Source organism: Ixodes scapularis, unplaced genomic scaffold (assembly GCF_016920785.2).
Source record: "Ixodes scapularis isolate PalLabHiFi unplaced genomic scaffold, ASM1692078v2 PGA_scaffold0__279_contigs__length_252992795, whole genome shotgun sequence".
Taxonomy (NCBI): Eukaryota; Metazoa; Arthropoda; class Arachnida; order Ixodida; family Ixodidae; genus Ixodes; species Ixodes scapularis.
In genome coordinates, this window is record NW_024609835.1 from 15,445,590 (window position 1) to 15,461,796 (window position 16,207).

Sequence of the window (16,207 nt, forward strand, 5' to 3'; positions counted from 1 at the left end):
GTGTGCGTGCGTGCGTGCGCGTGTGCGTGTGTGTGTGTGTGTGTGTGTGTTCAGAATGGCTAAAGCTTGTGAAACAATAGTTCGTATATGGTGTCACCTCGCAGACGTCATTTTCCGGTGAAAAAGTTCTCAAAAGGCGGTACGGTCGATTTCCACGAGTGTTCAGGCTGGAAATCGACCGACGTTCAATCGCGGACTAATGTTCGCCATACGACGTGCGCGTTCGTCTGCTCCGTGCACTCGCGACGTGCTTCTGTTTCCCGACCACCTCAACCGATGGGAGCGCGCGTTTTGGGACACTTGCTCGCCGTACAGTCGCCGACAGCCTCAAGAAAACGCAATGCGTGGCTTCATGCCGCTTACGTGGGAATCTCTTCTTCGCCGTTCTTATTGGCTGATTGCGTAACACATGATTGGCTCTGGGCACAGATTGTGTTCACGTTACTCGAGAAAGGTCATTGACCGCAATTAGTCTCGGTTAAAATGTATTTAATCAGATTACTGGATTATACTTGAGAAGAAACGTAATTCGTCGTTACTCGAAAGAGAAACCCTTAGTTTACCGATTCCTTCCGGTTCCCAAGACGACGGATTTTGCTGCTGGTTCGAAAAAGGTGACCCTTTCGTACACCGCTCGTTACTGGATTAAAATCACCCATCTATAAACTACTCGTCTTCTTAAATCCAACAGTTTCAGTACACGGTGATCCTCTCGGAGACTCAGTTCGACGATTCCTTGGGCAGGAAACTCGTACGAACAAGGGGCGACTACGAGTAATTTCGGGTACTTCCAAAACTCATATCAGACTGCTCTCGCGATTACTTCCTAATAAAAGCGAACAAATTATTGCAAAATCACTCCAAAAAGTAATCGATTCCAATCATTACTCGCAAGGAGTACCGTACAAGTCTGGTGTGGAGGCATACGCTATGATAGAGGACACGCAGGTGAAGAATAGGCGTCGAGTACCGCACCCCAGCAACGTATGTATACGGCTGACGCTTTGACGACGAGGCCGCAGTACCGCAATTTCTACGTCACCAAATGGAGGCCAGCCGGGGGCACGATTTGGACACGAGTACTGCGTCACAGCGTTCGGCACGGTACTCGTGTTCGAACGCTGAGCACGCGATCGTCCCGGCCGAACGCTGCCGCAGCAATCGTGTCCAAATCCCCCCCCCCCCCCCCCCCCCCCCCTCGGGTTGCAGCCTCCAGTGGGTGACGTAGAAATCCCAGCACGGCGGCCTCGTAATCCAGGATGGGTGTTGCTATATAGGACGCATTTTCTCGCTCGACGACGATAACAGCGCGCAGCTTACAGGATGCATACTTGCCATTCGGATGCAAAGTACGCGATCAAAGCAGGCGCCGAAGGAACAAACAACTACCGTATGTCTCCGCAGCAGACGGAGGGAGCAGCCTTCATGGTGCAGCACACCGAGGTGCCGCCGCTGCGACCGTGACGTATTTAGGGATAATTTAAGCCAAGAAAAGTTATTAAGAAAATAGTTAAAATTTTTCAGAAAACGGATTTCGCCAATGTTTACGCAATGTAAAAGCAAACGCATTATTTTAATAATTTAGTTAAAGTTTGCTACCTTCGTCCGCCAGGTGCCGTCTGCAACGATCGTTCTCAATTGTTGGGCACGTGCAAGACATGAGAGTAGATGGAAGCGGTAAACATAAACAGACGAAAGCTGACGCGCAGTGCTGTCCTCCTCCTTTTGTCCGCGGCTTCGAGTATTGTATTCTTCAATTCGGCACACACTAGCCCGACGATCAGCGCTGCGCGTAACAGCCAAACTTCATTAGAGCTTTCGTCCAACTTTCCGTAAAAAAACTTCGACAAAGTCGAACCCGCGGACCTTGGCAGGTTCGCGACGTCTACACATATTTTCGTCGAAAGACCTCCGAAGAAGGTCGCCGCACCGGGGCAGCGCTCCACACTCGCCAATTAACCGGCACCGCGACACGAGCGAAGAACCCCTGCCGACTTTCATTAGCATAGCGTCGTTTTCCAAAGTGCCGTCTGCGCTGAGAAACGATCACGGCGAACGATAACGCTCACGTGGTGCGTACCCCTTTAATAAAACACCTACATATACCGCCTCTCTTCATTGTTTTCTTCGAGGTTCATTGTCGCTGTCGCCGTCTCTGTTGTTATTTTGCGTGATTGTCCTCGTCGGACAGGGCTTGAACTATAGGGAAGGGACGATCGAAAATTCAAATAACAAAACGTCTATTCGAGACAGTGGGGTCAAGCGCAGCAGCATGGGGCAGGTCATTTACAATACTGCGTTTCAGATTACCGCACCGGACGTGACCGCGCGTCCCTGTGCCCCTCCCGAAAGTCACGTGACACCTACGCGGAATGAGATTGGCTGCAGATGGCTCGTAGCCTGCTCTGCGGTCTATGGCAAGGTGAAACGGAGTATGGGGGCAGGAGAGGTCAGTCCATGTCAAAGGAACCGGGAGGCAATGATTATTAAAGATGAATGTTGGAAAGAAATATTAAACGCGAAATGAATACCAAGAAACGCGCGTTCCAGCGATGTTAATATTTATTTATTTAAAAAAAGAAATTAACAAAATTGAGCGTCTCTTTTTTTTCTGCTTTTCCCTGCTCTGGAGAAGAACACGGCGTGTCTGTGACCAGAGGGACATGACGGCATTCAGGAAGACGAACACAAAGCCAACTCTTAGCAAGACGCATCCTCATTACCTGTGAAAGGGATCGACTCAGTGACGGAACTGCCCACTGCCCATGGACGCTGCTTCCACGAGCCCCTCCGTCCTCCTCCTCCTCCTCCTCCCGTCTTTCGACGCGCCATCGCTCGGGGATGGCGGCTGCCATGGTAATTGGCTGATCAGTGTATCCTATGGGACATATGATTTAAAGCACAGCTTCACCGTACTCTGTAGTAAAGCCCCTTCCTGTTTTAAAAGCAGAGCATGGTGCGTCCATGCAAGAGTGACGTGCAACGTGCAGCCCTTGGCAAGATTATGGAGGCACAGCGCAGCACATCATCGGCGAACTGGAGGGAGAGGGGAGAGGGGGGGGGGGGGGTTGCCTCTTTCTGTGGGAGTTCCACAACTGAGCTTATCTAGTAAAGAAGAAAACAGGCGCAGCGTTATGAACACGCCGAGGGTTCGCTGAAGCGCTCGATAAGGACGCGTATACACAAGCGAAATTTCAGCGATGTCATCTTCCGCTTCTGCGATGGCGTCCCAGAAAAAAAAAAGCGTAAAGAGGTTTTTATTTAGACAATTGCCGAAAAGACCTGCGAGGAATTCGACCGCCGTGGTTGGACAACGCCAAGGTCAAGCGTGGCGCCTGCCAATCACAGCCGCCAGATTCCTCGCCGACTTTTTCGCCAATTGTCCAGATTACAGCGCCCCAGTATAGAGCACCATGCAGGGTGCTTTAACGCCGCCTTTCCCCACACGCACTTTCACACAAACGCTCCTCTCGATTGTTCAGATGCTTTTGCAGTGGGAGGTATAAAACCGTGGTCGAATTGTCCGTACAAAGAACGGTCTACACCATATACTCCGTTTCACCTTCTGTTGTACCGCAGCGAAGGCTAGAAGCGCGAGCTCATAGCGCTGGGAGCTGCTCCTAGTGCACGAGAGCTTGTGCCGCCGATATGTGCCCTAGAACAGGGAGCTCGCGCTTCTAGCCTTTCCTGCGGTACATCTTAAGGTGAAATAGAGTATATATACACCGCCTGAGGCGTCCTGCTTCCTTGCACGAGAGTCCTGTCACATTGGCCATAGATGAACTTCGTGCACACATGTGGTCGGCATGTATGGAGCAAACATGATTCGAGCATCGTGACTTTGGTTTGATGTACGAGCACGTGTGACCGCGCGCTTCGAGCGAAAAATCGCTAAACACTATTTGCTAAAGCTAATTAGAAGTTCGATGTATAGTCAGCGTCAGCTTGGTCGGTCAGAGTACGGCGACGACATCGCACGCTCTATGATGAGGAATTGTAGCCAATCCAGCGCGACTGCTTAGCTGGGGTGGTCAACGTGCATGACGCAGTAGTGGTTGCGGTCTAGCGCACACTAGCGCACACAAGCTCAAAGCACGGGGAGCGAAAGCTCGCGCTGCAGAACCCAGGATCCTGGGTTCAATGCCGATTCGTGCCCGTTTCGATCTGAATGAGCATCGTACCGGTGTGCGGTCCTGTATCACTACTTACCTCAGGCTAGCGGTTACTGCACTGGATAAATTGCTTATCTACAGCTGGGAGACTCGTCACCCGTTGAGGCAGACCAAGTTCTAGGCTGTATAAACATACACACGACCATTTTTTTCTTTTCTTTTTGTGGTGATTGCACGATTGGACACTGCGGTGCGATGCTCATCCAGATCGAGACGGGCAGGGGTGAGGATTGAGCCCAGCATCCCTAGGTTCTGCAGCGCGAGCTTTCGCTCCACGTGCTCCGAGCTCCCAACTGTCTGCCTCCAAGTAATTATTTCGACCTTGCGGCGAGTATGTCGCTATCATTTATATCCTTGTATTTAAAATATATATATATATAACTCGCATCATAAAAAGGAAGCGATACAAAAAACAACAAAAAAAATATTCAAGCGGTAGCTGCTTACTGATACAAAAAGAGGGAAAGGGGGGCCAGGCGGGACCAACAATCTTTTCATAACTCCTGTTTCGCGCTTTACTGTTCAATGAACAACGGTGACTATCTCTGAATTTTGATTAAGCGTATGCGGAATAAATGATCACTCGCACGCGGGCATAACTCCAAAAACATCACCTACCGAAAAAAACAAAAAAAAAAACACAAGTAATCGTCACATTGCAGCGAACGGAGGAGCCAGCTTAGCAGTCAACAGTATGGCAGCACCCTGCTTAGTATTCATGAACGCCACGGGCGTTGCCGCGACGTCAATCATCATCGCCATTACGGAAAGTGCGATGCGGCAACTGCAACAGCTACCAGCTGGCGGGCATCGAACAAAGAAAAACAAAAATGCTTTTCCAGCTAGGCACCAGGATGGATTGAAGCTCGTTAAAATGAGGTTCTTGATCCGGGAACCCGGAGTAGGATGGGGTATACGCTCGCCCATGTCCCCGTCCTCGTGTTCTCTAGGCGCTTACGAGTTTCCCGAGTACATATAGTGGTCCCTACAGTCAGTGACAGCATAAAACCGCTGTCGCTGCTAATATACAATACAAAAGACAGTGTGCAGGCACTGAGGCGCGTTTCTTCCTATTGTATGGAGGTCCTCTCGCACTGCTCATACGAATTCGAAGCGTACATGTATATGCCGTGATTTCCCTACACACCCCATATAGGGGGAAGGGGGGGGGGGGGGGATGTACACCCCCCCTAATTTCTACAAAGAACAAAAACAAAAATACTTAATATTTATTTTGCGCGAAACCGTTGTTTGCTCGAGCGAGTGGCATCAGAGTACGAGCCGTTTCGTCGCCTCTCGTCCGCGCTGCTCCTTGGCTCCTTCGACATGAAGGAGAACAGAGAAGAGGTTTCGCCTGTTATCGCACACCGCGTTGGTATAACTATAAATAAAAAATAAAAATAAAAGTTCCGTGCGTGCGTTTTTAAAAGGCGCGCGAGAAAAAAGTGAAGAGGAGAACCGACGCTTTAATTAATTCTTTTTTAAGTAATTGTGTTGCGTGTTTGTTTAGGCAGCGGGAAGTTATCCAGTCTCAGTGGGCGCCTATCGCTATAGATAAGACACACGCAAGTGCGGTACGACTGTTGCATCGTCACGACGCTCGTTGTCTTCGTACCAGCGCACCAATCAAGCACAGTGGAGTCCAAATACCATGAGCGAATGACATTTTAGCGAACGACGTTTTTACGAACACTGTCAACCCACCTGGCCCACCCGTACACGCCGCGTGTCTCAAGTCGCTCTTTTTGGTGAAAAGTCGGGGGCGGGACATCGTTCGCCAAAACGTCGTTCGACCAACTGAGTGCCACCCAGAGCTCTGACGTGCATCTTCAGCGGGTCTGAAGAGTATTGAGCATGCATATGCTTTGGAATTTCTGGTACGCGTTAATTTATTGCGCTACTGCGTTGAGATCGGCTGCATATATGAGCGTGTGTTTCACAACTTCGAGCCCCACCCCTGCCCGTTTCGATCTGGATGAGCATCGTACCGGCGTGCGGTCGTGTATCACTACTGCGTGATGCACGTTAAAGACCCCAGGCTAGCGGCTGTACCGCACTGGCTAAATTTCTCATCTACAGCTGGGAGACTCGTCGCCCCTGTGAGGCAGACCAAGTTCTAGGCTGTATAAACACACACACAACCCAATTTTTTGTTTCACAACGTTGGTTCGTAGGTGCGCATGCAGCAAGTGTATGGTGTACGCCAGATTCACGAAACGATCTTACGCCAAAAATGTGCGTAAGACAAAACTTAAGAACAAATCCGTATTCACGACACGAAATTTTCGTAAGTTTTGCGCAGGTTACGACGAAATCCTACGACAGCTCCGAAGCTGTCTTACGCACTTCTTACGATCAAATCAGCATGGCCGACAGCGTCGCTCAGTTGGTCGCGACAACCAACGGATGTTTATTTTTCCACGTGCGCTTCTCACGCGTCCCGACTTCAAGCAGCAAGAAACAAGTAAAAAGAACTTGAAACAGACCACGACGAACGAACAAGAACGCTGGATCCACAGACACCCGGGAAAAACTCCAAGGGCCACGAGTACGGACTCCGACCGATCGGCAGATAGGCCTAGCAGGCACTCCGACTCGGCGCAGCGATGATCTGACGGTTCTTGGCGAAGACCGTCTGCCCACGACCGGCTGGCGTGCTGAGTGGAATATGCCCGCGCGACCCTTGTGAACCCTTCCCGTATTATAGTTTGATCGCTGACCTCAATTCTAGATTAAGATGTCAAACTCTTCCTCTTGTCATCTCCTTGTTTTCCGAGGCAACGGTGACGAACACTGTCGTCGAAAAGGGGCTCTCATCGATTCTATCTCTGTTTTGTGTGATATCAAGCCCAAATAAACGCCGTATGGATTACCTTCGCAACATGGTATGTACACTTTGTTATTAGTATTCCATTTTATTCTGACACGACTGCACCTCACTGTCGATCGCTGCAACAGTTCGTGGGTCGCAATGCCGGTCCAACCTTTCTTCGCCGGGTGTCACGTCAGCATCGAGTTGCAATTGTAAAGGATCGGTCCCAAAGCGCTTATCAATTCGCGGTCCAACAGCGCAAATCCAGCACTTCGATCAAACGCGCGCGTCCGCTCCGTAGTGTGAACAGGCATTTACGTGGCTCTTGCTTACACTGTCGTAGTTCAAACGTATCTTTTTTAACGTCGGCTCGCTCGTGCATCTCCGAGGCCGCAAAAAACGCCGCGGCAATTTGTTCCCAGCTACGTCGCTCGCTTTGCAAACGACTGCGGGCCGTCTTTTACCAACGATGACAGTTGTGTTGACTTGGTAGCGATCGAGTTCGTAGCAGTCAATGGGGGTGGTTACGCATCCCGGCCTCGGCATTCGGGCGAGTTTAAATCGTGTTAGCGTCGACATATCACTGCACGGATACGAACCCCAGACCAGCGGTGGCAGAAAGGCCGCCTGTGTTTGTTATGAAAAATCCACGTGCTCCGAACGGCTCCGAACGGCTCCGAACAAATGCCGAGCTCTCCGATTGGTTGTTCGTGCTGCCGAAGACGCCGTCGCCATAGAACAGCACCGGTAAGTTTTAGTTTTTCCGTAGGACAACGTTGCTTTCCTCGTCTCACTTAAGAACGCGTTTGTGAATACCGATTTCTCCTCTTCTTACGATGTTCTTAACTTACGAACTTCTTAACTAAGTTGTCGTAAACTAAGAAGCTCTTCGTGAATCTGGCCTCTGGTGCATACTTTCTCGTTATTGCTTTACGTTTTCCCCTGTCTTACTTTCTTCTTTCATATGAGTTTTCAATATTTTTTGGCGTATCACCTTAAAAAAGGGTTTGCTCTAAAGCTAGAATGATTAATTATTGTTTCTAAACAAATAAAAAGAAAACATTATAAGCATATGCCCTATTTGTAGGAAATAGGAAATGCCTAAAAATTTCGTTTTGAACTTTTGATCAATGTGGTATCAGAAATTGTATTTCCTATTGTCGTCTCCCTTCTTACGTAGGAAAACTAGGTGCGAGTACAACTTCTTCGATTGAATATATTTTCGTTCTTGACATTCATCGGCGGTATCACAGTATCGATACCGTGACTGATATTTTCTGACGTTGCTTTTTGCTTTACTTTATGGTTTCTTAAGAAAATTATGCATGCTTCAATAAATGTTCAAACTGTGATGTGACGGAAACTCTGTCGGGCACGACATATGCATGTGGTACCCGACAATCGGGCACTACTTTCCCAGATACAGAAACTTTAGCAACACATGTACTGCGCGGTGCATTAATGCGCTCGATTATTGGTTTAGCCAACAACAGGGCACCCCTCACAAAAAAAAAAAAAAAAGTAAGCATCACGAACGCCGTGAAATTGCGCTTTTTGGCCTTAATGACACGATCTACTCGTCGTTCGCCTAGAGAAGAGACACGCAGTTCTTTGCTCTCGACAAATTAACTCGTCGATAATAGTCTTACTGCCCATTACTTTTCTGTTGATCATGTTTTAAATGGACGTTTTTTGATCGGCATCCCGCGAAATTAGAACGCAACGAGTATTTTGTCCAAGCAGAACGGAGCGATCGTTCGACCTCCTTTTCGAACAACTGTCCCCGTTCCCAAAAGCCCTTCGAGCCAAGCCAACATCATCTCCCGTGTCTTTTCTTCTTTATTTTTCTTCCTCGCTATCATTATTGTTGTTTTATTATTCGTACTATAATTATTAATGGCTGCGCGCCACACGGTTTCCAAGTTCGCTTCGACAATCGAAAGAACCCATTCCCATCGGCTTCTCCCCGCCACCTCTTCTCCGCAACCTCTTTCGGTGTACCTGCGCGGATTCTTCGAGCTTCTCTCCCTCTATCGAAAGAATGGACGGCGCGCAAAGCGTGTCACGTGGTCTGAAACGGTTCTTCAAGTTCGAAGGGACTTCGAAGATTCCCGCGAAAGCACGCGCACTCTTTCTTCGACTCCTTTCGGGGACCCGCAGTGAATGGGAACGCCGTATATATATATACAAAGACCAAATCGCTTGTTATGACGGATACTCCTGACCGTCAGGAAAATGATGCGTTCCAACTGGGTGGCGTCGTGACGCCATCGCTATCTGGGTATTCGGGCATGAGACTTTCCTGTATACCTCTCAGATTGCGACAGATCACAATGGCACACGTAACCAAAACTACCCGCAATCACACAAAAAAAAAAAAAAATGACCGCATCCTTTTGTGGTGAATGATGTTGATTGGGGCGAAGCTCTGGTGGTGCTGATGATACTGATTTTATTGTTCATAGGTAGTGCTGATGGTGCGTAGTGCTGATGGTGCCAATTTTTTTTATTTTATTGCTCATAGGTAGTGCTGAGTTCGGGGTTGCCGTTTCGACTTCATTATTACTGCTTTATGGTCGGTGAAATGCACAGCCAGTGGTTCTTCTAGCGGATCAGCTTGGATCCGCTAGAAGCCGTGGGAACGCATCTCCACCGCTGAAGTCAACGGTCCATGTCAGAAAGAGAATGTGTGGTGTGGATCGTGGTTATATACGCATTTGAGCATTTGACCGCAGCGCCCTCTCGTCTATAAACGTTGAGCGAATGCATGCAAAGTTTAACGCGATTATATACGCGTTTAACCGCAGCGCCCTCTCCTGTATAGACGTTGAGCGGCTACATGCAACGTTTCATCCATGACAAAAACCCCAGCTCTTGAGTTACTACCACATCTCATAGCCCCCTACTCGTCCCGCAGTCGCGGGGAGACCCCGATGGACTAGAAATCCATTGGGGTCTCCCCGCACAGGTTCGAATCCTGTCGACTGCGCAAACATTTTCTTTTTCTTTTTTAAGAAGACAAATGGGATGGCAATCGATGTGAGCATGGATGCCGGACGGACAAGGCTAAACCCTGAAAAACTTCGCCCCCTAAAAAAAAAAAAAGAAAAGAAGAAGAGAAGGAGCACAGGGAGCACCGAGCACAGCAGTAACGTTCCGCGCCCGATCACAAAACTGCACAGACACCGAGTAAATTACCTATATCGAGAGCGGAACAGTTTTATTATGCAAAACGCTTCTTTTTTTTTTTTTCTTTTTTTTTTTCTTCTTTTTCTTTTTTCGCGTACTCGCGCGGTTCACGTAACGCAGAGATAACACGAAACACCACCGTGACGGAATTTTCCCTCGAGTACCGACGACGACGATGATGATGATGATGACGACATGCCCGACTGCAACGTAAGCGTATACGTTACCGGCAATAGGGCGCAAACGAGAACAGGAAACAAATTTGAGAGTATTACCCCAGCTCCGAGTGAAGCGGCTATTCCCGAGTAATTTAGCTTCCAAGGCGAAGGAGAAAAAAAGGTAAAACGTAACTGACTCTACTCTCCGGTGGTGTACACAGGGGGCGGCCTTTTTTTCCCAGCGACCCGGCTACACGTACCCGGAGAGGAGAACTTTCCGGGTAAGTAGTGCACCACTTCTGCGCGTCAACGGGCTGCCCTTATAATTATCCCTTCCGAAAGGACCGGGCGCCAGGGGCGCTCCTCCTGCGTCCCGCGAACATACACCCCCCTACGTAACAAGGCCTACTCCTATATCTTCCATACGTCACGCACCGAAGGCCACTGCGTAGGTGTGGGTTGGACGCGACTGCTGCTCCACTATACGTCCAGCGCAGTTGAGGCTGGACCACACAGTACACCACGAGCATACACACTTACTTAAACACATATCGCAGAGAAGACGTGGAGTTTGCTGTTGTATGGGTGACACAATAAGCGGGCAACAGCTAGCGCGCGCTCGTGCGTCTCGCGCCACTGTTCCGGGGCGCCATATCTATCTGAGCCAGCGCACCGTTTGCACCACCCGCTGCTATCCTGCCGCTCTCTCACGCCCGTGACTATGTGTCGTACTCCGGTAGTCCTGCAATAAAGATGTGCCAGCGAAGAACCCCATCGGCCTGTTACTCCAGATACCACACAGTGGCGACGAGGACACGGATTTCGCTGCTACAACGGGATGCAGAGACCGTCGGACGACTCAGCAACTGAGGGCCTTTCAACTGATGTTCCAGTATCTGGCATCTTGAATCAAGGACCAGAGGACCGGAAGGCAGTCACGATGGCCTTATTCGGGCAAGTCGAACCTTTTGATGACACGAAGTGTGATTGGTTATCCTACGAGGAAAGGTTGCGAGCCTTTTTGAGAGCAAACGGGGTAGCGGACGCAAACCGAGTTGACGTGGTCATAAGCCTCATAGGAGCTGACACGTATAAGTTGCTCAAGACTCTAGTAGCGCCTGAGGACCCGGCATTGAAGAGTTTTGAAGATGTGCTGGCCGTTTTGCGAAACCACTTGTCGCCGAGGCCGTCGGTCATCGCAGAAAGGGCAACGTTCCATAAGAGAGAACAACAGGAAGGGGAATCGGTCGGAAAATATGTCGCCGAGCTCAAAAGAATGACACAGACGTGCAATTTTGGAAGTAACCTGGAAGAAACCCTCAGAGACAGATTCGTCAGCGGTCTGAGTCGTGTTGACATTCAGAGAGTTTTGTTTGCCGAAGATGAGAGCCTGACATTCAAGAAAGCGGTGGAAAAAGCGTTAACTATTGAAAGAGCCACCATGAATGTGCAGGCGTGTCATAATAAGGCGGACAACGACCACGAACTGCAGAAACTGACGGCGGTGAAACCGAAAGCGGTAGTGGGGGCTCAGGACAAATGTTTCCGTTGTGGGTCCCCTAAGCACATTGCCTCGTCATGCCCGCACCGTAACGCTATTTGTTATCGCTGCAACCGTGAGGGTCACTTCCAACGTTTCTGTAAAGCATCACTGGCCAATACACCAGGCAGAGCAAATCAGTTCAAAAACTTCTCCGCTGAGGAAGAAAAGAGTGAAGCGATATACGGGCTTCAAGACAGAAACATGAATGCGCCGTTCTACTACACGCTCAAGGTCGGGAACGCTCCTCTTCAGATGGAACTAGACACCGGTGCTGCCGTGTCTGTCATTTCGAAACGCCAGTTCCAATCGTTGTTTCCTCGCACAGAGCTGTCTCCGGCGTCACTAATACTGCGCACGTACACCGGCGAGCGTGTCAAGCCAAAAGGAGTGGCGACGGTGGACGTAGAGTACCGAGACTTCAAAGGAAAACTTCCGCTTCACGTACTGGGAGAAGATGGGCCACCTTTGATTGGCAGAGACTGGGTCTACAAGCTCAAGTTTGACTTGGGATCGCTAAACGCGGTCAGCGTTGATGTAAAAGCGTCTCTCCAAGACATCCTAATACGCTACCAGGATGTGTTCAAGGACGAGCTCGGATGCATGCGAGGGGGAAGAGGCTCGGCTAAGCTTAAGGGAAGGTGCGAGTCCAAAGTTTCTGAAAGCTAGAAGTATGCCGTTCGCCCTGAAGCCAGCTGTAGAAGAAGAGCTAAAGAGACTGGAGGTGACAGGTGTCATTGAAGCGGTGGCCCATAGTGACTACGCTACACCAGTTGTCCCGGTTTTGAAGAAGGATGGGTCTGTACGCCTTTGCGGGGACTACAAAACAACGGTAAACCCTTGCCTGGACGTGGAGCAGTACCCGTTGCCAAGGTTGGAAGATATTCTAGCAACGGTAGCTGGGGCGACTGTTTTCTCGAAAATAGACTTAAGTCGTGCATACCAGCAAGTTCCGGTCCACCCTGAGTCACAACCCTATCTGACAATCAACACGCACAAGGGTCTCTTCCGCGTCAAGCGTTTGGCGTTTGGGATCGCTTCAGCTCCAGCACTGTTTCAAAAGATAATGGACAGCTTGCTGGCGGGAATTCAAGGAGTAACCTGCTATCTCGACGATATCCTGGTAACAGGGAAGACCGCCGGGGATCACCTGAAGAATTTGGAGCAAGTCCTAAAGAAACTGAGTGACAAGGGCGTCCGAGTCAAGAAAGAAAAGTGTGAGTTCTTGAAGGCAAGTTTGAAGTTCCTGGGGCACCAAGTCGGCGAGCAAGGGGTAGCTGTGTTGGCAGAAAATGTGCAAGCGATCCTCGATGCACCTCAACCGCAAGACTCAAAACAGTTACGGTCGTTTTTGGGAATGGTGACATTCTACGGAAAGTTCCTCCCAGACCTCTCGACCACAATAGCACCGCTGAACGAGCTACTAAGAAAAGATGTCGTCTGGACCTGGAGCAAGCGCTGTCAAGACGCTTTTAACATGGTGAAGAGGCTTCTGGTTGACGCACCTGTCCTGGCACACTACGACCCCAAGGCAGACCTTCAGGTGTCATGTGATGCCTCGGCATACGGTCTCGGAGCCGTCCTGTCCAGGGTGTACTCCAACGGCGACACACGGCCTATCGCGTTTGCGTCGAGAACCTTGACATCGAGTGAAAAGAACTACAGCCAACTAGAAAAGGAGGCACTGGCTATTGTGTTTGGCGTGAAGAAATTTCACATCTACTTGTTTGGACGATCCTTCGTGTTGGTCACTGATCACGAACCGTTGCAAACCATTCTTGGTCCAAAGACGGGAATTCCGAGCATTGCTGCCGCACGTCTGCAGAGATGGGCTATTACCCTTTCCGCCTATCAGTACCGATTGGTTTACCGACCGGGTCGACTCAACGTGGAGGCGGACTGCTTGTCACGACTTCCAGTTCCTGGCTTTCAGGATGAAGACTACGAGGATGACGTCGCGGCGTTTCTCAGTCTCCGCCTGCAGTCTTTTCCGGTAAGCAGCCAAGAGATCGCACAATTTACAGCAAAAGATAAAGAGCTCTGTCAAGTGGCAAGGTTCCTTGCCGGTGCGTGGCCCGCAAAAGTAGAAGATTGTCTGAAGCGTTACTCTGCAAGAAGAAGCGAGCTGACGTGGCACCAGAATTGCCTTTTGTGGGGAATGAGGGTTGTGATCCCGAAGGGACTGCGCGAACGCGTACTGGACGAGCTGCATGAAGGGCATCCTGGAATCGTAAGGATGAAGGAACTGGCACGCAGCTATGTATGGTAATGGAAAAATATTTGACTCCAACCAAAAATTAAACTCGGACCCAACGTTTCAAAACCAGTTCGGTTTCTTCTTCAGGGGCGATTGATCTCGTGCGTGGGAGCAGCCTCGTCTTCTTTGGTGATACGAATATTTTCTAATCGCGCTTCCGCCTTGCCATCCAGTCATTTTCTAATCACGTGTCGTAGTCCGCTCACATAAACAGATGGTAAGGTACCCATAGATCTGTTGATGTTTCCTGGTGTATTTTGGATGTGCCATGATTCAAGGTGATGTCTTCTTCGGAGATTGGTTTCAACATCAAGAACGGACGCGTTCGCGAAGTCTATCGGATGGTCAAAGGTGTCACAGTGCTCCGCAAGAGCACTGCGTTCTCGGTCGTTCAACATCGTTGCAACGGACGCGTTCAACATCAAGAACGCGTCCGTTCTTGATGTTGAAACCAATCTCCGAAGAAGACATCACCTTGAATCATGGCACATCCAAAATACACCAGGAAACATCAACAGATCTATGGGTACCTTACCATCTGTTTATGTGAGCGGACTACGACACGTGATTAGAAAATGACTGGATGGCAAGGCGGAAGCGCGATTAGAAAATATTCGTATCACCAAAGAAGACGAGGCTGCTCCCACGCACGAGATCAATCGCCCCTGAAGAAGAAACCGAACTGGTTTTGAAACGTTGGGTCCGAGTTTAATTTTTGGTTGGAGTCAAATATTTTTCCATTATCACTTCCCAACCAGACAGACGTCTGTCGAAGATGTTTACCTTCAAGCTATGTATGGTGGCCGGAGGTCGATGCGGATATTGAATATCGCGTCAGGTCGTGTGATACCTGCCAACAGCAGCAGAGTCTTCCAGGTCCAGCCCCGCTGCATCCGTGGTCCTGGCCAACTCGTCCGTGGCAAAGGCTGCACTTGGATTTTGCGGGACCTTTCCAGGGCCGTCATTTTCTGGTGAGCGTCGACTCCCACTCCAAGTGGCCCGAGGTTTTTGTGATGAACAGCACATCGGCCGAAGCAACTATTGAAAAGCTGAGGGAGCTGTTTAGTCATTTCGGTCTGCCGGATGTTGTTGTCAGTGACAATGGCCCCCAATTTTGTTCCCAAGAATTTCAGATTTTCTTGCGAGAGAACGGTGTGAGGCACGTCAGGACCGCCCCCTACCATCCATCAAGTAATGGGCTGGCTGAGCGTTTCATCCGCACCCTGAAGGAGGCCTTACGAAAAGAGATGCCGGGCCGGCCTCTGTCCCGTCGACTAGCAAGTTTCTTGTTAGCTTACAGAAACACACCGCACGCCACAACCCTTCAGAGTCCTGCGGAGTTGCTGCTTGGGCGGCGGCTCACTACCCGTCTCGACAGACTGCGACCCTCTGCAGAGGAAACTGTTCACCGCAAGCAGGACGTGCTACAGGTGAAGCACAGTGGCAAACACCGACACTTCGTGCCGGGTGATAAGGTGTACGTCAAGAACTTCCGGCCGGGTGAGAGGTGGTTGCACGGAGTCGTCATGGCTAGATCCGGACCGGTCTCCTACAGGCTTCGCGTGACCACACCGCGGGGGACCTTCGTGTGGCGGCGACACCAAGACCACCTGCGGTAGCGGGAGAGCTCTACCCCAGAGGAGGAGGAAGGTGGTTTGCTGATACCGAGTGTCCTGCCATCATCGCCAACCCCAGGGCAAGGGGGACTCGTGAACGAGCTGCCTCCAGTTGGGTCACCGCGGGGCGTATTGTGAGACCCCCCACGGCAAAGCCCCGCGAGAGAGAAAAGAAGAAGGGAGAGGAGGAAAGGGAGGAGGGAAGAATACCGCGATTGGCTGGCGCAGTCACGTGGTACGCGCGCGCTACGGGCTGTTCTAAGCTGCGTGCAGCCCCCCTCCCCCCCGCTACCGCCGACGCGAGCAGACGCCCTGCCGTTTTGTTTTGGAGTACTCCACGCCCCAGTCGAAAAAGTGCATTGGTGCAGTCCTAGATATTGGAAGGTATCGTTAGTGTGAAACTGGATAACATACGCGCACAGGTCTCAATGCTGACTGGGCAGCTACGCTACGGCCGTTTTAT

At 50.2% G+C, this 16,207-nt stretch overlaps 1 pseudogene; it reads left to right on the forward strand.

The window, feature by feature from the left end:
- The first annotated feature begins 15,229 nt into the window (after window positions 1–15,229).
- Window positions 15,230–15,882, forward strand: LOC121836442 (annotated as a pseudogene).
- The last annotated feature ends 325 nt before the right edge of the window (window positions 15,883–16,207 follow it).